This window comes from Marmota marmota, unplaced genomic scaffold, assembly GCF_001458135.2.
Source record: "Marmota marmota marmota unplaced genomic scaffold, marMar, whole genome shotgun sequence".
Taxonomy (NCBI): domain Eukaryota; kingdom Metazoa; phylum Chordata; class Mammalia; order Rodentia; family Sciuridae; genus Marmota; species Marmota marmota.
This window is the reverse complement of record NW_025999968.1, coordinates 53,536,003-53,555,986: the sequence shown is the minus strand read 5'-3', so window position 1 is coordinate 53,555,986 and position 19,984 is coordinate 53,536,003. Positions and strand designations below refer to the sequence as shown.

At 45.2% G+C, this 19,984-nt stretch overlaps 2 pseudogenes; both read left to right on the top strand.

The window, feature by feature from the left end:
* The first annotated feature begins 534 nt into the window (after nucleotides 1–534).
* LOC107136143 lies at nucleotides 535–2,375 on the top strand (annotated as a pseudogene).
* Nucleotides 2,376–14,946: 12,571 nt separating this feature from the next.
* On the top strand, nucleotides 14,947–18,155 carry LOC107136142 (annotated as a pseudogene).
* The last annotated feature ends 1,829 nt before the right edge of the window (nucleotides 18,156–19,984 follow it).

The window sequence follows — 19,984 nt, the reverse complement described above, 5'->3', positions numbered from 1 at the left end:
GTATGTTGATAAGGAGTTCAGTCAGGAACCTGAGTTCAACCATATAGATACAAATCAGATTGACCTGCATGGCGACTTGCTGCAGCCCTCAGGTGGCAGAAGGAGCCATCTCCCAAGCCCAACAACAAGATCCCTGCAATTCTGTATGCCTACTGTGGCCTCCATAGAAGATGAGCAGCTGTCCATGTGGGCAATCTCTCCTGGTGGGTCATCTGTGGGAGGAGATTTCATAACGAACACCTTGAACTCTTGGTGGTCATTAGATGGTCCTGTGATAATGTGGATCACATGGCAGCAGACAATCCAGGATTTTTTGCTCTTTAGGAGTCTATGATGTAGTAGAGTTGGAATTTGCAGAGAATGGAGCAAATTCATAGCTCAAATGGCATGCTGAGGTGGTGGTGGCTTCTGAATAATCTGTCCACAAATTATTAGAAAAGTTTGTAATGGAAAAAAAAAGTGGATAGGAGTTGGTTCAAGTGGCAGAACCTATCCCAGTTGTCAGAAACTTGAGTGTGTCAGAGTCCTAAGAGGGGAAATACCTCAAGGGACCCAATTTAGAGATTCTAGATATTTTAGAAGCCAATGGATGGGCCACATGCCCTGAGAACCTTGTACCTTGTACCCTCATCTGCTTGGGTGGCTAAGTGTGCTGCCCTACTTCATTCATCTTTCTTCAGCCCTTCCCCTGATGGGTCTACCCCCACCTCTAATCCCACCCCCACTACCTCTCTCTTCAAGCTTTGGGGTCGCTTCACCTCCTCCTCCTGGCATCTACCATCAACATCTTATCCCCTCCTCTCCTCAGTTACCTCCTCATCTGGCTCTACCTCCCCTTGGGGCCATTCCAGCTGCTCTTCACCTAAATGCAGCCTTCTTCCTCCCACCGAATTCTACAGTGGGGCCTCTACCGGATACTTACATGGAGGCCTTAACACCCCCAAACCACACTGGCAGCCAAGATCTGGGCTCTTTGCCCTCTATAGTGAGTGAAACCAAATTTGAAGAGATCATGAAGGAAAACAGAGCAATTTCCAAAGCAGTGTCTGGAGCCAGTGCAGGGGAGTAGTGACTGAGTGATAACTGTAGTGACCCACAGTCACTACAGTTATCAAACAGTCTTGGGTCACCAATGATGAGCATTGGCACGTCCTCATCACCTCTCATAACTGTCTTCATGGCACTAAAGACAAGTCCTCCTGTGTGGGTGCCAGCGAGAGCTCTTCCAGGAAGACATTGGTCCAGGTCACCTGCCTGTCCCAGGGGAGTAGCAGAGGACCCCAGAATCTGCTTCATAATCAAGATTGACATGATGCTTATTTCCAACAAGGAACTGGGACCATGAGAGATGCTGGGATAGAGAGCAGGACAGCTCCACTGAGAAGGAGCCTTGTGGAAAGCAAAAAAAAAATTTAATGGACTTGCATCTCCTTACCTCGATGGGGACTGAAGAATGGAGGCTGCTCCACCTCTTCCCCTTCCTCCAACCTCCCACTTCCTGCCGCTACCCAGTGAATGCCTTCTGCCCTACAGGCTTGACAATGGCTTGGCAGCCCTCCCGATCCCACACCCCTGCTTGCTGGGGGAAAGAACCTAAAGACTTGGTGTGGTTGGAGGAGTGGCAGGTAGGAAGGGAGCAAGAGGGTCAGGTCCTGGTCTTTGCCAGGAAAATGTTTCTTATTCTCCAGGATCAGTGCAGTGGGGAGGCTGGCGGGAAGATGCCTCCCCAGAGAAAGTGGATCCTCCAAGGGAGAGCGACTGGGTGTGCCAGAATATACCCAGGGTCCTGCTCTCAGCTCTAGATTTGATGGGGTCAAGAGGATCCAGACTCCTTGCTAACATACCACTTTGCTAAGAGCCAAGTATATGATGCATGGCATTTTTGGTCGAAAGGTGACGCCAGCTAGCCATTGAGATGATATGATTATGTTAAGATTTGCATTCATATGGATATTGGACTCCTGCTGTTCACCTAGGCCGGCTACGGGACTCCTGGAGAGTTCCCATTGGTTGGGGAAGTACAGTAGGAGGGAGTTCCGGGGGAGGAGCTCTCTCTGCGGGTCCGGGAGGAGGCCGCGTGGGTGGAAAAAGTCTTCCCGGGCAGTACCGGACATTGGCGGCAGTTTCAAAAAATAAACTTTGTTCCTGCTTGAGTGGCTCGTGATTTTGTGCCCAGCCAGACTGCGGCACCACTTTAACTCCTTTATTTCTCAGTCCTTTGAAGAGGGACCAGGAGAATGGAAATTACCTTCTGACAAGCTACTTCTTGGTTTCCCCCTCTTACATATTGATGGTTTGTTTCCCAGACAGCCCAGAGGGCTGAACTCGTTCGACTCCCTGCTGCCCAGCTTTCTCAGTGGACTTGTCCCTCCTAAGCAGAGAAGGCCATGAGGTTGCTTCTGCTGAGTCGCCTGGCAGAGCCAGGTGCCACCCTCTGCTGCTTGGTGCCTGGTTGTTCTTTCAATGACCAGATCTCTGAAGTGTTCCCTTTCCCTGGGGCTTTTCTATTTCACACATGGAGCCCTTCCCCCAAGAAGGCTGCTTCCTTGTTTTAGAGGAAGTGATTGCCATTGAGAAATGGATATCAGGATCTCAGCAATGAAAAACCTTAGAGAAGCACCAGGAGGGAGTGGGGAAAGAGGCAAGATGGGCAGGAGATGGCCTACTTCAATAGGCTTTCCTTGTTCAGTTTTGATGTAAGCATGGTCTTGCATCCCCCAGGTATATACTTTCACTAATTGTGGAATAACAACCCTGCACTAGGAAGCAGGTAAAGGCAACTCACAAATTTGGTGTCTTTACATTTTTTTTTTTTTTTTGGTACTGGGGATTTAACTCAGGAATACATTGCTACTGAGCCACATTCCTTTCCATTTTTTTTTTTTTTTAATTTATTTTGAGGGAGGGTCTTGTTAAGTTGCTTACAGCTTCACTAAGTTGCTGAGGCTGGTCTCAAACTTGCAATCCTTCTATGCCCACCTCCTGAGTTGCTGGGATTATAGGCATGTGCCATTGCATTGGCTCCATATTTTAACTATTGATGTAACCACTCCATTCACTCTGCCTGGAGGTAATTCCTGCCTCTGATAAGGTTCAAGGAAGAAACAGAGCCTGACTTGATAAACTCAGCTCAGAGTTCTAAGAACCAGCACTCCAGGGGCCATTTTCTACACAGACAAATAGGATTGCTTTTCCTATAACATCCAGATTGTGATGTGGCTGCTGTTGAAGAAGGTGTCAATAACAGGGTCCTGCAGTACCCATGGGGTGATGTTACTTATTCATGCATCTACGGGGCACGGGACATCTAATGTGAGAGGATCCATGGAGACCCTTCTGGCTCACAAGGGAGAGACTGAATTGGACTGAACCCTTTCTTGGTTCCCAGCACTTTTCTGAGGCACCCCTCAGTCCCTGAGGGAATCCCCCAGGATTGGAGAGGCATTCTTTTGGGACAGAGGCTGAAGGTTGTAGTTTTTCCCCCCTGTCCCTCAACCCTGTCCCCACCACTTCAGAACAGGGCACCCTGCCCAACTAGCCAAGTGTTGTGTGATGTGCTTATCCTCAAGAGCAGATCCAGGTGTCTTGAAAATGTGCAGAAAAACAAGTCAGGTAACAGTGTAAAGAAAAACAATATATAGGAATATTGGAAAAGCCATTTACCTGGAGAATTATTTTCTCCCCATTTTAATTTTTATTTTTTTACTTGATGATACAATTTTTAGTTTTATTTCCTGGTAGCAAAAAGGAAAAAACTACAAAACAAACAAAACAAAAAAGCCCAGTCCTGAAAAAGGTCAAGTTCCCCCGTTCCCTTGTTGTTGGTGATTTGTTTTCTTTCTAGTAGGTTGAAAACTGTGTAATAAATTTGACAAAGCTGTCAAAGTAACAGCAAAAGTAACAGCAAAAATAGTCTAATGGGTTGCAACACTAGAAAATTAGTGAAATTAGGTGGTGATCTTGGAGATAACAGGGTAAACTGTGATAGCCAGACTTGGTGGCCTGAAGAATAAACAGGAAGTAAGAAAACACAGAGAGACTGGACAACCTAACTCAATCTATCTATGAAGGACAGTGGAAAGGACAGTTTGTGGAGGGAATGGAGGAGTTAGGCTTTTTTAAAATTGGAGACACTCAAGAACATTGAAGAGTTGAGAAGGAGCCGGAGGGAGACCATGAATTTGTGGGAGAAGGGAAATGTAACCGTGGGAAGCCACCCCAGGAAGGTTTCTTCCACTAGGATGGAAGGAAGGATGGCAGCAGGGGAAGTGACCTGTAGGTCTTGGCAGTGGGAGGTTGAAACCTGATCTGCTAATGGCTAACGTTCTTCTGAGAAGTAGATGTTGGTGGGAAAACATCTGCTGAAAATAAGAAGTGGTGGGGCAGAGACTTGCGGGAGGTGTGAAGTTTTAAACTTCAGCCCAGCTGAGGTTGGAGACTGAAGCTTTGCTGGTGGGGACTGTGTGCTCCTTCGGGTTTCTCTAGCAGGACTAGATCTCCCCCAGCCCTCCGAGCCCTTCTGGACAGAAGAACAATAACCTCCAAGGTTGGGGAAAATATTATTTATTGAAGGCTGGATTTTTCACTAAGCTCTTTTCATTAATTAACTAAAGCCTCTTGATACCACGAGGACCTATATAGTGTTATGGTCCCCACAAGAAAATAAGATGAAATAACTTGCCCAAGGCCCCAGAGTGATAGAGCCAACAGACCAACCAACATACCAACTTTAGAACGCATACTCAGCCAGGCCTAGTGTGTGTTTTCGAGGTACCAGTTGGGAGGAGATGTGGCTGTCCCCTGTAGTGTCACTTGGAAACAATCTCTTTCTTTACCAGTGTGCAGTGAGTGTGCAGCTGGTCTCAGTCTTCCTTCAAGCTACTCTGAACACAGGCCTTCACAACGATTCGCTTGCTCATAAGCCAGTTGTTTTATTAATGGCATTGCTTGTTCTGTATTCCCAAAAACTCTGGTAGCTGTTTGAATAAGCCTATCTACAAATTCAGCGTAATATTCATTAGCCCCTTGTATTACCTTAGATAATTGACCTTGTAAACCTCCATGTCCTTGTAAAGTCTTCCATGCCCTAACTGCATCTGCAGCAATTTGTGCGTATACGCCAGGATCGCGGGTTCGTTCCCCGTACGGGCCACCAAATGTTGCAGTCTGGCTGGGCACAATTCAGGAGCCACTTGTCAAAAGAAATGAACTTTATTTTTAGAATACACACACCACACCACACAGCTCCTCAGGAAAACCCTCAGAGCCCATCTGCCACCACCGGCTTTCCACAAGCCTCTCCACCTCCCCCACTCCTCCTGATATTTTTCTCTTGCTGTAGAATTCTCTCTTTGACTTTTGACAGCTGGATTATAATGTGCCTTGGAGAGAACTTCTTTGGGTTAATTCTAACTGAGGTTCTTTGAGCTTCGTGGATCTGGATGTCCACATCTCTCCCCAGACTTGGGAAGATTTCAGGCTATGATTTCATTAAATGTCTTCTGGGCCTCACTGTGCCTTCTCTGTCACTCACCATAATGTGACTCCACTTCTTGGCATCCTGCATTTCCCACAGACATTCTTTGTTCTTTTTCCATCTGTTTTGCTCCACCTCCCCCACAACTGGGTTAATTAAAAAATCTTATCTTCAAGTTCAGGAATTCTTTCATCTGTTTCATTAGTTTGTTGTGGCTATAAATTGTGTTTTAATTTTCTTCATTGAGTTCTTCAATTGCAAAATTTCTTTTTTTTTTTTTAGTAATATCTACTTACTGAATTTCTCATTCAGATTATGTGTATTACCCAATTTCACTGAATTGTCTGCTGGCATTCTCTTGTTTCTTGCTGAGTTTCCTTAAGATCACTTTTTAAATCTCCTTTTCAGGCATTTTATAAATTTCCTTTTCTTTGGAGTCTATTACTGGAAAATTATTGGGTTCCCTTGGAGCAGTGGTAATGTTTCCTTGCTTTTTCATGTTTCTTATGTCCCTACACTGAAATTTGTACATCTAGTTGAAACAGTTGCCTTTTCCAATTCTCTGGTTTTGTTTGCTTCTTTGTTTGTAGGGAAGGGCTTTTCCCTGTGGTTGAGTGCCATGGGTATGTTGTGTTGGCTCCGACACAGAGTGGGCTTAGTAATGTTGTTTCTGTGCCATTTCTTCAGCTATAATCTTCATCCGTGACATCTGCAGTTGATCCAGTGGTCTAGGCTGAGTGTATTTGTGACTGCAGTGGTGTGGCATGGTTATTCTGGGGGTGGGACCCCTGCCCCACTGGCTGGACCAGGCAATGGCAGCTTCAGGTGCTGTGGGCTGCTGGTGGTAGAGCAGGTTTTCTGGTGGGCAGGGCTTTCTGTCATCTGGTTGCTGTTGGGCTAAGTTTGGGCATTGATAGGTATCATGGGCTGGTTAGTTGTGTTATAGACTCACCAGGAAGTTGGGGCTGCTCTGTGACTGGCTGCTGGGTCAGGTTAAGTGTGTACAGTTGCTGCAGTACAGTTGACCAGGGAGGAGACAGGGTCACTACTTGGCAGACTGTTAGGCCTGGTTGCAGTGTTGTGGGCACTGTAGTCTGGTCAGTTGTGTGGTGTATTCATGGTGAGGGGGCAGGGACTGCCTCCTGGGTAGCTGTTGGGTTTTGGAATGTGTTGATGCTGCAGGAGAGTTGCCTATGTAGCAGGCTCCTCAGGGAGGTAGAGCCCAGACCTGCTGGCCGTTGGACTGTGTGCAGGCACACATGGCAAATCAGGCTGCTGGCTGTGTGTCAGCTTCCCCTCTGTGTGTGGGTCCACCTGTTCTCTGGAGAATGGAGCACCACACCCTGGGGAAGCTGTGGTCTCTGTCTTTCTTCAGGGCCTTAACTCTGAACAGCTGGGTTTGTGGTGCTGCGGCCACCCATGTGAGCATGGTGGAAAAATGGCCCAGCCTCAAGAATGGAAGTACACTGGGGTTACTAACCTCCAGGGTTGGACATACTGTAGCAGAGGGTCTGGTTTCAAGATGGTGCTGAGCCATAGCGGCTTAGCTCCTGGGGTGAAGTATTCCATTCTGTGGCACTACAGATGCATGAACTCTGGGCAATCCTCCACATGGTGTCTGGGCCTTAAAAGGGTTGTGGGCATCTCCTTTGAGCTCCATTGTCTCAAGTGTCAATGCAGACTGCTGGGTCTCCAAGCTGCCTTCTCCTTATAGGAAGTCCCTTTGGGCTCTTAACTGATTAGTGTGAGGAGACAGTATGGGAGAGGCAGAGCATCTTGGTGTCCACTCTGTGTGCTGTCTGGGCTTTTGTGCTGCACAGGGATCTTGCTACTTTCCCTGCTGTTCTCCAGAAGTTTCTTAGCTGCTCCAGTTGGAATAGAGTTCTTTCCTCTGTGTTGTGTTGGCTTTTTGTATGGGGGTAGGGTGGGGACAGGCAACAGGTACCTTGCTGATGTTACTCCCTCAGTTTTTTTTAATTTATTTTTTTTAAGAGAGAATAAGCCTGTGGCATCTGAGGAAGGGTAGCCTTGTGGAAGCTGGAATGAATGAACCCCAAGGACTAAAACCTTCATATCCAGACTGTCACTCAATTCCCTGCTTTCAACTTCATCCTTGGTCTTGCCTCCTGAGGTACTCAGCTCATTCCCACCCTGAGCCTTTCTGGGGGGCTCTGAGTTATTCATTGACTGAACCTTTCTCTACATACTTAGTTTCTGGGCTTCACTACTCCAACTGCCCTTCCTTTATTGACTTTTCAGATTTGCAATATGTGTTGACGTCCTTGTTAGTCAGCTTTTAGCTGTTGTGAGCAAAACATCTGAGAAGAACAATGTTGAGAAGGAAAGTTTATTTTGGCTCCTGGTTTCAGAGGTTCAGTCCATGGTGGACTCCATTTCCCGGGGCTCAAGGTCAGAACATCAAGGCTGAAGGAAAGCTGCTCACCTCATGGCAGCCAGGAAGCAGAGAGAGGGAGACGGAAGTGGGAAGATGTACCCTTCCAGAGCCCACCCTTAGTGACCCACCTTCTCAGGCCACAGCCCTCCTGCCTACAGTTACCATCCAGACATTCAAATAAATGGACAGATTAGATTCCAACTCTCGTAATCATCTCACCTCTAAATATTCTGCACTAACACAGGAGCTTTGGGGAGGACACCTCATATCCAAACCATAACAACATCTCTTGTCTATTATTATCCCTCTTTCATGATTATCATATGCATGAGTTTAATTTTTTTTAACTCTGCTCCTATGATTTGGGTTGGGTGTTTTGTACTTGGAACCAAAGTCTTTGCTGTCTTAAGGTATTTCCTCAAGATAGCCCATTTAAAAATGAAGCAACATGGATTTGAATTGAGGCCAACTCATCCTCAGAGGAAAAACATGGGGACAAATAAGTAGGTCTAACTGTCCAGTCTCAGTGACAAGGGCTGAGGCCTTTATGGCGAGACTGGGACCGTGTGTTGTCATTCTTACACAGAAAACACACCGTAATAGATCATAACCTGGTGCCAGATCTGACTCCCAGATGTCTTTTTAAAATCTTTTAAAACCGTAAAAGATATACACGAGGCAATCTGGCAATAAAACGACTAACTTGTGTAATGCAGGACTCAAATGAAGAGGACTGAGAATCCCATGCTGGCTCTTGGACTCCACAACAGCGTGGGCAGGACCTCCTTGGACTGGGCCAAGTCAGGGAATCCAGGCTTTAACTGAGGTCAGGGATAAGTGTGCACATGCACAGGAGAAGACCGGAAGCACCCAGCCCCCGCCCCCTCCTGTCGCCCTCCCTGTGAATAACCTTTGCACACCCCTTGTTTGCAAGTTACTGCCTTGGGTCACCCTCAGAAGTTCACCTCAGGATGGGGGGTAGGGCCTCGGGTTTTGGATGTAGGCTTTTCTGGGTTCCATCCACTGCCTGTGGACTGTGCACTGTGAGGACATTCTGAGGGTGCCTTCACTCCCCTCCCGGGTCCCTCTGCCGTAGCCACACTGGACCTCCTGCCAAGCCTTGATCCTTGCAAACCATGTTCCCACACAGTGCCTTTGAGCTGGCTGTTTCCCTTAGCGAGGACACAATTTTCCCTGAATATCTGCAAATCTTGCTCCTTTGCCTCCTTTAGGTCTCTCACTCAAATGTTTCATTTCTACTGAGCTACCCCTGGCCCCACTTTTGGCCCTGACATTTTTTATCTACTATCTTTTGCTTTATGCTTCATCATGGCACTTGCTGCAATCTGCCATGACATATTTACATGCAGGGACTCTGTCTCATTCTCTCTTAGATAATACCTAGAACTGTGTTCCTAGCACTCTAGTTGCTTAATAGACAGTAGTTGAGTGAATAAATGGAATGAGTTGGTCTCATTTGACCAGGATTGAGATCCAGAGATAGTGCAAGGTCAGCAAGTTGTGGTCAAGCTGTAACTCAGTTCTAGCAGGGTTGTATTAGTTATTGATTGTTGCGTAACAATTAGCCCTGATCTTAGCCTGAAACAACACACATTTACTATTTCATAGAGTCTGTGGGTCAGAAATCCAGAGACACTTAGCTGGCTTCTTGGTTTGGGATCTCTCACAAGGTTATAATCAAGGTGTAGGCCAGGGTTAGGGTCTCATTCAAACACTAAACTAGAAAAATATTTACTTCCAAGCTCCTGTGGTTATTGGTAGAATTCAGTTCCTTGAGGTTTGCTGGATTGAGGACCTCAGTATTTTTCTGGCTGGTGGCTAGAGTATCTTTAGGTTTTGCCACATGGGCCTCTCTACCCAGCAGCTTGCTTTGCTGGAGTGTGCCATCCGAGAAGGCAATAGAGTAAGCCAGCAAGATATATATCACAATCACATGAAACCTAAATAGGGAGGTGGTATCCTGTCACCTGGGTCCCATTCTATTGGCTAGAAGCCAGTCATACTGCACCTTCTGCACAAAAGGGGAGGGGATTACACAAAAGATGTGAATCCAGGAGGTGGAGATTACAGGTGGCCATCCTAGAGTCTACTTGTCACGTATTCTGGAGCCAGGCTAATTGGGTTCAAATGTTGCCCGTGTGATCTTAGGTAAGTTACTTAACCTTTCTATGCCTTTGTGTCCTTCTCTAAAAAACAAGGGGAATAATAGTATCTGCTTCATTGTGTTGTTGTGGGAATCAAATAAAAAATGTCAAAGTGCTTAGAACAGGGCCTTCACACGGGAAGCACTAAATAAGAGTTGACTCCTGTTACCCCACTCCATCCACTCCATGGGGACAGATATGCAAGGCACCCTTCATTGGCAGCCACCTTGAAGGGCAGGCCCTGGACAAAAGGCAAACAGAACATGAGTTGAGGCTGCCCACTTTTGCTGTTTTTATTGAATTGTTCAACCCAATTTAAAATCTGTCTTTGTAATGGTTATCCTGCTTATAGATAATAATCCCATAAGTCTAGTGTTTTTTGCTAGAGTATGATAATAATGATCATAATTGTTTTTGTTAATATTTACTAGGATAGAACCCAAGGCTTCACTTATGCTAGGCAAGCGTTCTACTGCCAACTTATATCCCTAGCCCCTGGGCATATTTTTATTCATAAATCAAGAGCAATAAATCTGGGCTCATAAAAGCCTGGCTCATTAGTTAGTGGCTATTTAACTAAGAGCTCTGAGGAAGCTGGGGTGTGTGGCACACCACTTTAATCCCAGCAGTAGAATCCTGAGTTCAAGGCCTGCCTGGGCAACTTAGGGAAACCTCACCTTAAAAAAAAAGTTTTGGGGGACACAGAAACAAAGACATTGTGTACGGCTGGTCAGCTCTGTCTCACCAAGAGTGACAAGGCAGCCAGGAGAAGTAACCATGAACTTGATCAGGAAGAAAATCATGGGGAATCTCTGGAGCATGACACAGGCTCCCTGCCTCCCTTGTTTGCCCAGGAATTGGGTGGGCTGAACATTTTCTGAACAAGAGCTCAGGAAAAGAGGCAGTGAGTCAACAGGCCCTGTCCCCATCAGGTAAGTCCCTTGCAACGAAAGGATGTGTGGCTTCCTATACTTGACCTGGAGCAGTCATTTGCCTCCTTCTCCTTCCCATTTGACACACTGAGTTCAAGGCCTGCCTGGGCAACTTAGGGAAACCTCACCCTAAAAAAAAAAGTTCTGGGGGACATAAAAACATTAAAACTGGTCAGGATAGAGCCACACGTCCTTTCTCGGTTTTAAGTTTCCCATTGCTGCCCTGGCAAATTACCGGTAAGGGAGTTGTTTAAACAATAAGAATGGGTTCTATCGGAGTTCTGGATTCCAGAAGTCTAAAGTCAAGGTGTTGGCAGAGCCATGATCTACCCAAAGCTTCCAGATGAAGATTTTTCCTTGCCTCTTCCTGGCTCCAATGGCGGCCAGCAGTCCTCCGAGCTCCTGGCCTTGTAGAAGCATCAACCGGTCTCTATTTATCTGCACTCAGTTCCCATGGATATGGCTGTCCTTTTTGTCTCTTTGTTTCCCTTTTTATAAAGACACCAGGCAATGGATGAGGATTCATCCTAATCTAGTATGGCTTTATTTTAAATTAACTAACTCATGTCTGCCAAAACCCTGGTTTCAAATAAAGTCCCATTCCGAGATTTTGGATAGACGTGAATTTTGGAGGATACCACGTAGTCCAGTACAACTACCCAACATCTTTGCTAGTTTCATATGGTTTCTCATTGTACTCTGAGATCCTCCAATTCCAGAGCCACAGACATCATATTGTGATCCAGTTCTAGAATTTTTTTTTTTTTGAGAGAGAATTTTAACATTTATTTTTAAGTTTTAGGCGGACACAACATCTTTGTATGTGGTGCTGAGGATCGAACCCGGGCTGCACGCGTGCCAGGCGAGCGCGCTACCGCTTGAGCCACATCCCCAGCCCAGTTCTAGAATTTACTGTTAAAATGAGTTGGTTGTTAGCATCACAGTCTTGCTGCATCCCTTAGTGTTAGATCCCTTGAAATGAGTTCAAAGAAGCACCTGCCACCTGATCTTTCCTATTTTAGATCCAAAGCAGAGATTTTATTTTTAACTGGTGAGTATGACTGCTTTCCTGTTTCCCTAATTCTTCTTCCTCCTCCTCCTCCTTCTTTGCTGGAGACTGAATGCAGGGCCTTCCACATGCTAGGCAAGTGTCTACCCCAAGCCATCAGCCTTGAGGGTTCCTTCCAACAAAACTGAGGAATGGGGTGAGCCTTTCCATGAGCCAACAACAGTGACAGCGAGTCGTGGGACGCACAGCCTGCACTTCTGCCTCCTTAGCAAACAGCTCTAGACACCACCCACGAGCCTTGGCAGTCATCACCGCCTGCTCAGACTCCTGCCAGCTCAGGAACCAGCTTCCCCTCCTCTTCAAGGTCTCCCAGCCCTGAAGGTCAGCTTCATGCCGAGAAGGAGATATTTGCTTCTGGGGCTGCTCCTTCCCTTAGACCAAGGCCCTGATGGCAGGGTGGTCCCTCTGGTGAACTGACGTCTGTCTCCAGAGCCCACCTTCAATGCCCTGCTTTCTCTTCAGTCTTCCACAAGACAAACCAGGAGAATGTCAGTCCCAATGCCATATACAAAAGCACCCCCACCCCATCACCCTTTCCATGTGTGCTGCAGATTTTCCTGGGGCTACCAGGACCTCAACGTGGATCTTCGTGTATGATCAGATGCAGGCCGTGGCCGAGAGCTGAGATGGAGTTCCTTTTCTTTTCTATTTTAAACTTTTGTTTTTTATTTTGAAATCATATAAAATGGAGAAGTTGTAAGAATCAGGCAAGGAACCCCTTGATACCCTGAACCTAGGTGTACTGGTGGGCAGTTGGTGTTGTTTAGAAAATGGAGATGGGCCCCTGATAAGGCTGTGGAGGGCTCTGCAGATGGTGCCTGAAGCCTCCTCCCTGGGATTGTGAGAATCTCTGAAGACTACAGAGCCTTACAGAGATAAGGACACAGAGTCACCACAGGCTTAGTTGGCATCATGTAATCTCCAGCTCACGGTCAAGCCCTGGCCTTTTGGTCCTGTCAGTCCTGGCAGGGAAACCTCAATTCAATGAGAAACATCTACGAAGAATGTCTGGTGGGGCTGGGACTGTGGCTCAGTGGCAGAGCGCTTGCCTAGCATGCAGGAGGCACTGGGTTCAATCCCCGGCTCCACATAAAAATAAACAAATAAAATAAAGATGTTGTGTCCATCTACCAGTAAAAAAAATATTGAAAAAAAGAATGTCTGGTTAGCTTTCCTCCATTGTTGCAGCTCGCCAGATTAAGTCTGCCACCAGGACTAAAGAAAATAAAGAGGAAAAATTTAAATTATGACTTGTAATGTGTAAAGATGAAAGTAAATATGACTTGTAAACATTCCTCGAAACATTTACTTTAAACCTGATTTGTAAGCATCTCTCAAACTGGATCCATTCTAAAGACACAGTGGGCACACAGTGAAAGTGACCGATTCAGAGTGGCTTTGACCTTCTAAAAGGATTGCTGCTAAGACTGTACCACAAGAATGAGCCAAGAATCCTTGGAGGCTTTTTTTTTTTTAATTTAAAGAACATGACTTAAGTGCACACACTAATGGGGTTCAATGTGACATTTTAATATATGCATACCGTGTGCACTGATTAGTGTAGCCAGAGTAGGGGCAGGAAGAGCGCGGAGGCGTAGGGCCACTGCTCTGGGTAGAAGGTGTTTTGTTAACTGAGAACCAAGAGGAAACTATTCACCTGCTATTTTTGCTGCTTGGCTTTTCCATCAGAGAAACTAGTCAGACAGGAAAGAGCAGATGGCAAATCAAAGCCGAGGCAAGTGTAATGGAGGGGGTCGAGGGAATGAGCGCTCCCCTGCGAGGCTAGAAGACCCTGTGATATCCGAGAGATAAGGGGGTTGAGGGTGCTGAAAAGGCCACAGAGTAAGGGTGAAGGAAATTCCAAAAACCAAACCAAACCAAACAAAAAACGCCACCAAGACCCAAAAAACAAACAAAAAAAGCTACAGGGCACATCAGTGTTCCCTCAACATTGAATTCTCCAGCCTGGCTCACAATGTGAGGAATTGGTTAACCACAATCCAGAGAATCATCTTTAATCTAGGGAAATTTGCTGGGGAGGGAAATTCGTCATTGAAAAAGCAGCGGGAAGTTTATCCAACATCGAGCCCTCGAGCCAGCTGACCAACCCCCTTCTCTGAATGTCTCTTCTCTGCCCTTTTTGAGGAGAATCAAAAGAATCTATTCCTGGAATCCACCGGATTCAGTCCTTGGCAACAACCTGCCCGCTTATTTCTCTATAATAACTTGGAACCAGATTCTCTTGCCTATATTCCTGCTATCGTTTGGGTCTGGAATTTCTTTTAAAGGCCCATGTGTTAAAGTCTCATTTGCAGTTCAGACTGAGAATAGTTTCAATTCTCAATGGAATTGTTTTTTTTTTTTGGAGGGGGATTAATCCAGGGGTGCTTAACCATGTAGCTAAAATAAACCATCTTCAGCTTTATTTTGAGACAGAGTCTCACTAAGTTGCTGACATCCCCGCTAAGTTGCTGAGGTTGGCCTTGAACTTGTGATCCTTCTGTCTCAGCCTTCTGAGTTGCTGGGATTACAGGTGTGCACTACTGTACCATCCTCAATGGGACTTCTGAGAGGTGGCAGAACCTTTAAGATGAGAGGAGGGCTTTGGGTCATTGAGGGTGTGTCCTTGAGGAGGATTGTGGGATCCTGGACTCTTCCGCTTTGTTTTCCCAGTCGTGAGGTGAACCCTTTGCTTCACCATGTGCTCTGCCGTGATGTGCTGCCTCACAACAGGTCCAAAAGCAATAAGCCAACACGGACTGAAACCTCCAAAATTGTGAGCCAAAATAAACCTTTTCTCTTTATAAAAAGTTGATATCAGGTATTTGTTATAGCAACAGAAAAGTGACTGGTACAAAGTCTAGTTCCCATCACTCTGCTCCTCTGATGCAAATCAGACAGGCAAAGCCATGAAATCCATGCAGGGAAATCCTGGAAGCATTGGACCAGTGGGAGAGCTGGCAGTAGAAAGTATGAGACAGAAGTAGACTCATTAAGGAAAAGGAAACCGGGACTTAGCTTGGGTAGGGGCAGTGAATGCATGCAAAGCTCTAACAAGAAATGTTTTTCCATCTCCCAGTGAGTCTCAAGGTTATTGGTGGACTGAGGAAGATAGGCAGTGAAGAGTGGCAAACTTGAAAATGGCAGAAGTCTCTGCAAACATCTGATAGCATCTTTGTTGTCCCAAGGGCTGGGGAGACCAGGTCTTGGACTGCATTATGAGTTCCTTGCTAATAGTGGGTTGAGATACCATGAAAAGACAGTGTTACAAGATGCTATGCTGCTGTTGAAAACAGCCCAGCAGTTCCTCAAACAGCTAAGCATGAAGTTATCATATGAGCCAGCAACGCTACTTCTAGGTATAGACCCAAGAGAAATGAAAATGTGATCCACACAAAAATGTGTACATGAGCATTCATAGTAGTGTTGCTCTTCGTCATCAAAAAATGGAAACAGACAAATGCCCATCAACAGATGAGTGATTTAAACAAGTTGTGGTTTATCCATAAACTAGAATATTATGTTTAAATTAAAACAAATGAGGTATCAATACACACTACAACCCAATGAACCCCCAAAACATGCTTAGAAAAAGAATCCAGCTTCAAAGTATCACATTCTGTATCATTGCACTTACACAAAATGTCCAGAATAGGCAAATCCATTGACAGAAAGTAGATTAGGGGTTGCCCGGGAAGGGACGGGGTGGCAGGAATATGGGAGTGGCTGCTAATAGGTGGGGAGCCTCTTTTGGGGGGTGATGAAAGTCCTGCAGCGAGTGATCATGATTGCAGAATAAGGATTGAAAGGCACCTAAAGTCCTTCTCTGTTAAAAACTTCGGGAGGCACACTTTAAATGGGTGAATCGCGGTGGGCCAGGGTCCCGCAGGGGATCACACAAGCAGTGGGGTTCTTGTGCACTTGTGGTGGTGGGCTCCAGCTGGGACGCAGCATCAAGCCACTCACTGACAAAACAAAAGAAGTCCATTTTGGGGGGGGGGGTCCTAAATTGGAAGGAAAAACACGGAAGCTTATTGTACTCGTTTCCTGTTGCTGCTGTAAGCCACATTACCAGTGGCTTCAAACTATCCATTGTTGTCCCTCCTGCACTTCACCTCTCTTTGAAGGTGGACTCTCAAGGGAGCAGAAAGGATGTCCGCTGCACGTCGGATCCAAGGCACCAGTGACTCTTGGGGACTTGGCCATTTACTTCTTCCAGGAGGAGTGGGAATGGCTGAGCCTCATTCAGAAGGATTTGTATAAAGATGTCATGTTGGAAACTATAGGAACCTGGTCTCACTGGGTCTTTCCTCTTGGAGGCCAAATGTCATCACCCTACTGGAGAAGGGGAAAGCACCCCGAATGGTGGTGCCACCAAGAAGACTCAGGGCCCAGACTCAGGGTCTAAGTGTGAGACCAAGAAATTACCACCAAATCAATGCAACAAATCCAGGCAAAGGGCTATCAGAAACCAGTTTCTGCAAAACAAAAGATTTCCACAGAGAAGTGGGGCTACAACAAAAATTCATTCCAAACCAAACCCCCAAGAAAGATAATTCAGGGAAGAAATATTTAAAATGCAATTACTGTGGTGAAAACTTTAGTTGAAGTTTCTCTCTTAAACTTCATGAGAACTCACATATTGGAGAGAGACCTTATGAATGTCTAATTGTAGAAAAGCTGTCAGTCAGATCTCATCTCCCACTCCTCACCAGAGAGCTCACAATGGAAAGAAAAGCCATGAATGTGATAAAAGTGGGGAAAGGTTCAATTAAAAAAAAACCCTTATTCTACATAGAAAAATTCATAATGGAAAGGAAACATTTAACGGGAAGGCCTTGAGTCCATGCCCATCTCTCCAAATTTGTTGAGTCTACCAGTGCAGAAAATGTGGGAAAGCCTTCAGTCGGAAGTCATCCCTTTTAGTTCAGAAGAGAATTCACAGTAGAAAGAAAATACATAAATGCAATGAATATGGCAGAGGCTTCAAAAAGAAACCAGCCCTTGTTACACATGAAAACATTCATATTAGAGAGAAACCCCATAAAAGTGTGAAGGTCTTAAGTCAGAGTGTGCTGCAGAGAAGTCACCGTTTAGAGAATGCCTTTAAATGAAGAAAATGTGGGAAAACCTTTAGTAGGATTGCACCCCTTCCACTTTATCAGCGAATTCACACTTCAGGAAAACCCTACAAATATGATAAATGTGAGAAGGACTTTAGGTGCCTTTCAATCCTTATTCTGCTTTGAAGGTTTCGTAGTGCAAAGAGGCTGTATAGATGCAATAAAGGCGAGAAGGTCTGTGATTGGCATTCACCCCTTCCTTATCCAACATCAGAAAGTCCACAGAAGGAAGAAGAAGCTCTTTGAGTGTAAGGAATGTGAAAAGATGTTTTCTGGAACTTCAAACCTTAAAAAACATCAGAACATTCATTCTGAAAAGAAACCTTGCAAGTGCAATGAATGTAGTAAAGTACTTGTCCGCCAGTCATTTCTTATTGAACATCAGAGGATTCATACTGGAGAAAAACCCTATCAGTGTGAGGAATGTGGGAAAGCATTCAGCCACCAAATATCTTATTTGACATAAGAGAATTCATACTGAAGATAGACCCTATGAATGTGATCAGTGTGGAAAGGAAGACTGCACATCTTGCCTGTATGAAAGAATTTACACTGGAGAGAAGCCGTGCTCATGCAAAACATGTAGGAAGGCCTTTAGTCAGTGCACATCCTCCATGAAAGGAGTGATCCCGGAGAGAAACCCTGCGTGTGTAGAACGTGGAAAGGCAGTGGCACAGACCTTATTTGACATCAGAGAAATCATTCTTCAGAGAAATTCTGTGAATGTAGCAAGCATAGGAAGGTATATAGTTGGAGCTGGTCCCTGATTTGACATCAAAACATGCAATCTGTTTTTCATTTTTATTTTTTTTAAGTTTCAGATTGGGGGCATTTGGGATTTTATTTTTTAGTTGTAGATGGACATAATACCTTTATTATTTATCTTTATGTGGTGCTGAGGATCAAAGCCAGTGCCTCACCCATACTAGATGAGTGCTTCTGCCACTGAGCCACAACCCCAGCCCCCAAACACACATTCTGAAGAAAAGATCTAATGTTTTAAATCTGTCAAATCTAAAGAATGAGGTTATGGAAGAGGCGGTCAGAAGCATGGGGGAAATGTTCCTTGATGTATATACTGGGGTCTTCTCAGATGTTCCTTAGGATGGGGCCGTGTCCTAATAAAACTCATCAGAGGCTGAAAATATAAAAAACAACACACTTAAACTACCATGCAGCCCAGTATTGGGTGCTGATCATCCACCTTCATGATCACACGGCTGACTGGGAGCTGTGCCCTCTGCTGTCACCCAGCTTCAAAAGAGAGTGTCCCATGGCCTGCTGCTAGCCTGGAAAAGATCACAATTTGAAATACGGTTTCTACAGTACACATTGCTTCTGCACCATCATAAAGCCCCAAACTTGTAGGTTAAACCTTTGTGTAGGGAGGTCTAATATATTTTGTATATATGGGATGATTTGATGATGTGTCTAGTTTTGAAAGTCAAAGAGCAGAAGTCACTGGTGACTTTTGACTTGTGGATTTGATATCAACTGAGACAAGCTCAGGAGATTAGATAAGTCTTTGAGAACACAGGCTATTTTTCTTCTAGTGTAGTTTTGAAGATATTTCACTGGCCACATACAACAGAATGGAATTGCAAAAACCGTTTTTTTTTTTTTGTAGGTGGGGCATTGAGCCTGATTTGAGTTCACATGAAGAAAGAGTTTGAGTTGGTTCCTCAGAAACTAGAAGTATCACATAAAAGGGACTTCCTGACAAAATAGGATGCTGCTTTCACCTGACAGTGAGTCTTTAGGTGGATAAAGAGCACTCGTAAGTGTGCCACAGCAGTCTTACCATACTGTCTCCATGGATATGAAGACACAGTGTGAAAACTGAATATGGCCAAGACAGGCTAGTGGGAAAGAACCAGGAGAGAGTGAAAAAATGAGGAACTTCAGAGCAGGGAAAAATGATTTTTTATTTGAAAACAAATTGTTTATATTTATAAACATTTTTTTTTCATGTAATATTGGTGTGCAATAAGGGACTGGTGAAATATGTTACAGACTAAATGTGTTGTGTCTCCCCCAAAATCACATGCTGAAGCCCCAAACCTCAATGTATGGTGTTTGAAAATGGGGCGTCTGGGGGACATTTAGCATTAGATGATGGCAAAGTCTTCATGACGGGTCACTGTTCTCGTAAGAGTCCACGGAGCTTACTCTCTGCACCATGTAAGAACAGGGGAAGGCAGTCAGTCACCCGCAAACCAAGAAAAGAACCCTCGCTGGCACTTGCCCAGGCAGACATCTCAGACGTCCAGCCTCCAGAACTGTGAGAAGTTAATTTCTGCTCTTTAAGTCACCCCATCTGTGGTATTTTGTTATATCAGCCCAAGCAGACAAAGACATTGGGGAACCTCTAGGTGTATATACTGGGCTCCTCTCATTTTAGCTGTTTACCTATTTCCAGAGTGTGGAAAACATGTAAGATGTAAAGTCAGAGTTCTATTTTATGATTAGAAAAAAACAATGGGTGAATTGTCTGGTTTCTGAATTATTTCTCAGTAAAGCTGTTATTTATTAAAATGCTCAAATTACCGTTGACACAGGATGCTGGGGCAGGCTGCGAGGGTAACTAACAGGGTTTGAGGGTTTGCAGAGAGCTTCCTGTGTTCAGAGTCTGCAGTCACCAGCCTCACTTCTCTGAGCAGTTTCCTAAAGGCCCTGAAGTCTGGGCGTGCAGGGTATCAGCCTGCCACACCTGGCATTGTGATCTGCCTCAAAAGCTTCCTCTGGTTTAAACAGGAAGCATCTGAGTATGAAACTCCCCTCACTTCATTTTTATCTGTTATGTTTCTTAATCTGGAGATCAAAC